Genomic DNA, 6,355 nt, shown 5'->3' on the forward strand with positions numbered 1-6,355 from the left:
CTCCGTTGAAAACACACACCCACACCACACACACCCACACACACACACACACCACACACACACACACACACCACACACACACACACACACCACACACACACACCACACACACACACACCACACACACACACACACCACACACACACACACACACCCCACACACCCCACACACCCCACACACCCCACACACCCCACACACCCCACACACCCCACACACCCCACACACCCCACACACCCCACACACCCCACACACACGAAATAGGGAGCAGCTGACTCACTGTAACCTTTCTCTTGCCAGTAGATAGGGATTGTATGGATGGAAGAGTAGCAGTTTCTGAAACTTCTTTTGAGAGGGCTTTCGGATTTTCTTGTTCTGCTACCTAACAAAAAGGTGAGATCCACCTCCCCTTCCCCACACAATAAAGCAGACTTTTCCTGCTCTCTACATGAACCCCAGCATTAGTCCAGATAATTAGAAAATACAGATGCTTGCTGCACCCCAGTGAGACAAAGGCAAAGCTCATATGTGGGTGGGACAGATGAAAATAACTAGGTAAGGACTTACCTGTTTTGTTTTGTTTTTTCCTCTTAGCAAAAAGATTAAAAGGCTAAAGTTATTGGAGTTAGTTGTGCTTCTAAAGAAACACATCTTCTTTACTTTAGAGGAAATGTTCGTTAATCCTAAATTGGAAATAGCAGCATTGACTAGAATTAGGGAGCTGTACTGGAGATATTTCCTGAACACCGCATACTAAATCACTACTGCTGAAAACATTTGTGAAGTTCCTCTTTTGGACAGTTAACCTTCTCTGCCATTTGAGATCACAAAATATACTGTAGTTACATAGTAATTGAATAAAAGTAATGTTAGGAGAAAGTTATTTTAGCTATGTCTTAAGACAACTGAACAACTGTGTACCTACATGAAAAAATGGTACCCCTTGAGCAAGCAGTTATGTCTTAGCTTCAAAATCCTCGCCTGACTGATGTTGGTGCTGCAAGAGTATTTTACACAGGAAAAGGTAATTCAGAACTTTCTGGATGCAGGGGTATAAATTCTGTTCTAAGGTTAAGTAGGGTAAAACTGTACAGGGAGGAAGGGAAAGGAAGCTGTTATTCACAATTGCTGTGAACTCCTGCAATAGGACTGACCTGTGAGGTGATGCAGATAATTCCGAAGTACTAAGCTGTCTCTCCTGCTGGCATAAGTATTTCCAAGTAGCTCTGACTTTGAATAACAAGTCCTCTCAATATTAATATTTTCAATATCCCAGATATAGAAATAAGTACAAACATTAAAGCCAAAAGCCCTTTTCTGAGGCAGGTGGAATGCTACTGTTAGGGGAAATTATGGCACAAAAATTATGATGAATTTGATACCTCAGAATGGCAATATCACTGCTAGGATTAGCCTCATCCCAGGCTGCTTCATAGCTACGGGCAATTGGCTTAAGAAAATACATCAGATGATAAGGGAAATAGCCATCCTGTCTTTCACAGTGAGTTGTTGTGAGGAAGCAGGGGTGAGAGAGAAGAATGTGCTATTCTTTGCTGCAGTTGGCTGACCCCGGAATGGCTTGGAGCCATCTATTAACATGACAAAATGTTGTGGGTTAACTGTTGCTCCAGATAAACTAACACCCGTATATATAATACGTGGTGAAATCCGGTCCTTTATGTCCTACCATAGGATTGAATTCTACTGCAGGTTTCTCACTTCTGTGATTGTCAAATGCTTTTTATCTATTCTTTCTTAGACTGATCTGTATAGGAGAGGTAGACAGAAAGCACATGAACTTAAACACATGTAATGGCATTATGATTAGTCACTCAGTGTCACAGAACTAAAAACTAAAGCCAACCTCTTGTAGCCATGAAGAGTGCTACTGACCATTCCATCTCAAAGCAAGTATGTGCCTTTCCCACAAGTAAAGTTCATGATTTACAGGTGGTGAATCCTACATGTCTTCTAATATTGGTTCCTTCAGTTGACTGCTGGAATGTTTAAGAAGTCCTCAAATGAAAATAAATCCCAGGGTTGTGTGGGTGGATAGCGTAGAATAATGTCTCCCGCGATGTGACTTGTTAAAACAAGTACAGGTTTGTTCTTCAAAGCAATAATGAAGAAAAGTCTGATGACAGCATCCTTGGGGATATTCAAATGATACAGCTATAAATAGCAAAGAGTAAGTCTAACTATGTGCTAAAGAAACTCCCACTGAACTATTAAATTGTAACTTAAATTTTCTTCTCATAGCAGACTGTCCTTTAGAAAAGCTAGCAAGATCTGTTACACTGCTTCTACCCTCTGGTTAATGTACTTAGAAAATGAGATCTGCCTGGGAGATCTGGATGCCCTACACAACAAATTTACTCACCTGAACAAGAATTGGGTATCCAGACCTCCTCCACAGCCTTGGAAAACACAGGTAAATCAAATGGCTGGGTCCAGAAGAGGCCTATCAGGAAAAGACCTAACTGGGACTGACTTTTCCAAGCTCTGGGTTACTGACTCAGCTGCCAAAGGCTACTTAGAGATGGACAGAAGACTCCAGGCCATGGGGACTGCCTTTGCCCTTTGCTGGGCTCCATTCCCTTTGCTCTAATTTGCTTTCTATGAAGCTCCTCCACTTGCTGGCTGTGCTCCCCCTGCTCCTTGCAGTATCAGAGTTTTTTTCCCCATCCTTGGTAGGGAAAACCAACCAAGGGCAGTTTATTAACTGCTCCCTGCTCCTACTAGAGCTCACTGCAAGACTTAGTCATTGTCAGAAAGAACCCTGGAGTGCATTTAGCACAGCGTCAGGCAAGTAAAAGAAGAGGCTTTTCAGTTCGCCTCACAGCCGCTAGCACATGCAGTGAGAGTGCATCGGACAGTTCTGTGCAGCGTGAGAGACCCACCCAACCGTTTGTAAACAGACATGACTGAACATGGGCTGGAGGCAGGGCAGAAACAGCAGCACTAAGGCAAAGAAGAGGCTGGTTCAGAGCAATACAAAACTTACAAAAGCTCCAAAATACAAACATGAGGCAGACCACTGAGGTGGTAGGGGCGGGACAACAAAATGAAGGAAGGAACTACTTAATTTACCCAGAATATATAGCATCTAATGCCTCAGTGCAGTGAGGATCAAACAGCAAAGGTATCTGTGCTGCTGAATATTGAATTACTCACGTGAGGAGCTGCTCGTCCAAAGGGGAGAAGAGGCCGTCACCCCACTCTGTGCATTCTGTCCTTCTGAAAGCTGCCCAGGATCTGCTCTCCAGGTCTTACTCTTCTCTGCTCCTCTGTCCAGCCAGGCCCACCCTTGTTTTTAGCTTCTGGTCTCATGTAGTTCCTGAAAGAGGGAAAATTACTGCCATTCTCTTCATCAAATCCAGTGCCCATGTAGCTGCACTGCTCTGAGGCCCTGCTGTACAGAGACAGGCATGGCTCTCAGAAGTGACGCAGCCTCTCAGCTGTGGCAGCTCTCTACCTTCCATGCGGGTCTGTCATGGCTGTGGGAGTGGGGCTTTTCTGCACTGCAGCACTGGGAGCAATGAGCCCTTACAGACAGGTGAAACCAAGCTTGTGCTAAGAGTAGGAAACCTGCTATATCACTCTGAGGCATGGATCAAATACCCTGCAAAGCAACTCAGCAAGTATGCTTCTGCTGGCTTTGATTTTCCAGTTCTGCCTGAGATGTTAATGGCTATACCTGTAATTTACAACAAAGGCACAGGTTAAAAAAAAAAAGCAAGAATAAATTGGCCTTGAGGATGCTGACATAACTTGTCTGTTCTTTTCTGGTCTTCAGTAATCCTTTTACTTCGTATGGGGCCAATTTTTCTTACCAGGAACATTTGTTTGTTTTTTAAATCATTACTAAAATGTAACTAGCAGTCTAGAACGCTGTTTTCCACTCATGGAAAACTCAGGAACTGCATGACAAATGTGACTCGTCAGCACAGAAGCACTTATTCATTCTATTAGCAGTGTTTGTTTTATTTAACTTATAGTTATGATTTTAGTATTACTCAACAGAATTTTACTTTTTGGTTTCACTACAGTAAAGTGTACAGACTTCAACTGAGATAAGAGCTCCACTAGGCTATGCAATGCGTGCAGAGTAAGATAGCGTTCTTGTCCCAAGAGCTTAAAATGTTTACAGTCACTACTTGTGTCTGACACAGATTGTCTTCGTGACCTTGGATAAATCTCTTAACATCTCAGTGCCTGAACTGCCCCACTGTAACAGTTAAGGATTGCAGTCAGTTGACAGGAATTCTTATACAATCTTCTGAGATTTTTTCAGATTAAAGACATTAAAAGGGCAAAGTCATAGCATTGTTTAATTTTTTTCACTTCACATTATGCATTTGGTCATCTGTAAATAGGTATTTCTGATTTATGACTGCTTTAAACAAAATAAAATGATTTAGACAAACCAGGAACTTTTGACAAAAACACTTATACAAATGAGTAATTTGGGAAGACAATCCTGCTCAGACACTATTTTGTGATTTTTTCTAAGTGATTCATTTACACTGTCAAATGTACTGTCTGCTGCATACATGTGCAAATGAACAACTGAGCAGTTTTAATTCCAGTTACTAGCCTGGTTCGTTAGGCCAAAAAAACTAGCTTGGTATCCGATTGTTAAAGTGTTCACAATAGTAGATTTCCTGCATCATTTACAGAACGTAAGTTATAGCATGCTGTTTACAGCTGGGCAATCTATAAGAACTGAAAATGTTCTATAGAATGAAAGACTTGGTTACTGGGGAAAGGAGGCTAATTTTGAGCAATTTGTTGCTTCTAGATGAAGAGGAAGACCAAGCTCTCACAGGTACTCAGGCTCTAAGGATGAAGATTGATGCTTTCATACTTCAAACTTCAGCTCTGTTTTAACAGCTCATTTCTCACTTCTTTCTCTGCTGTGCCCTGCTCTTTTCTTCTTCCCCAAAGCATGCTTGCATGAGCCATCTCGCCCTTGCCTATTTCTTCCCTGACTCTGCCACTGGATGTCAAAATGATAAAAGGGTGCTTGAGCTGTTCCCTTGGGAAATCCAGAGCCACCTCTGCTACCAAGGGTCCAGTAACAAACCAAAACCAGTTTCCTCTTCGTTGCACACAAGGCAGAAGCAAACGCCGAACGGGTGCAAGTAAAGCAGTGTCCCCAGGGTACATCTCGGTGCCCAGATGCAGCAGATGCCCTCTGGTTTGCAGCAGGGGCAAGAACTTTGCTAGGCTGCATGGGAAGGAGAAGCATCCTAGAAAAAACTGACTCCTGTGACTCCTTGCTTTTCCATGCAACAGTGCTGGATTATTTGGAGGGAGGATTCACCACTCCCAAACTGTTCTACCCACAAAGACCCAGCATGGAGGCCAAACTCCTCCTCTTCTGGGTGTTAGTTTTATTAACACAGAAATTAACAACAATTCACCATTAGGGTCAGCACCAAACTTTCCCCCAGGCATGGCTGCAGCTCAGATTGCTCAAGCCACACCTGTATCCTTTTCCTCCTCCATATCAGCCCGCAGTGCAAAGCTCCAAGCTCCAAAGCTCAAAGCTCCATTGATCCCAAGCTCCTCAGAGTAACTACAGCCATTTCCCACAGACTACTCCAAGTGACCTGCCCAGAACTGTCCTGCAAGCTACCGCCAGTGAGGAGCAGAACCATGCCCTGCAGACCACTCCAGTGTCAGCAAAACCACCATGCCCTTTTCAGCTCTTCATCCCCTCCCCAAATCCTCAGAGATTCCTTGGGACACAATAATCATTTACACATCGTATTTTTCCTAAGGATGCAAAAAGCCCTGGGGGGAAACATAGCAAGTGTTTAACAACGATATGAAAACAAATCCCCCGTGAAACATGAGGTAGTGCTATTGCATCTAAGCAATTACCTTGCTGAACATGGACTTTCATTTGTCAGTCTGGTTCAGCCCTGCTGGGCAGAGTCTCCGATCTGGCACTGCTATAGCTGCTGGCTAGTACGCTTGCTTACTACGGAACACTTCCTCACCAGCTGAGCACTGGCAGCATGTGCCTAAAACTTCGCATACTAGCGCAGATTTGCCTCTGATTACGTGTGGGAAGGGCATGGCGGGAGCTACCAGTGTCCAGCTGCATGAGGAGACGCTCCAATGCTGTGACTCGGGCTGAGAGGAACCCAGTACTCCCGGCAGAGCACAGGGCTGAGCAGCCGGAGCAGAGGTTCAGACCCAGCCTACAGGAGCGAGCAGCCACTCCTCGCCGCTCGCGGCGGACCAGACGCCCAGGCCCTGCTCACGGCAGGAGCGCGGCCGCTCCCGTGAGGCGAGGGGGGCGGCAGGGAGGCGGCGCAACGGTCTGCGGGCGCCTCGGGGCGGAGA

The 6,355-nt window shown here is 44.8% G+C and overlaps 1 long non-coding RNA gene across 1 annotated transcript; it reads right to left on the minus strand.

Annotated features, from left to right (window-relative positions):
* Positions 1–254: 254 nt before the first annotated feature.
* On the minus strand, positions 255–3,551 carry LOC135323543 (uncharacterized). The gene is made up of 3 exons (XR_010392247.1): positions 3,474–3,551; positions 3,173–3,335; positions 255–2,170 (listed from the first exon to the last, which is right to left on the minus strand). It is a non-coding gene; the product is annotated as an uncharacterized LOC135323543 (long non-coding RNA).
* Between the last annotated feature and the right edge of the window lie 2,804 nt (positions 3,552–6,355).

This window comes from Dromaius novaehollandiae, chromosome 19, assembly GCF_036370855.1.
Source record: "Dromaius novaehollandiae isolate bDroNov1 chromosome 19, bDroNov1.hap1, whole genome shotgun sequence".
NCBI lineage: Eukaryota > Metazoa > Chordata > Aves > Casuariiformes > Dromaiidae > Dromaius > Dromaius novaehollandiae.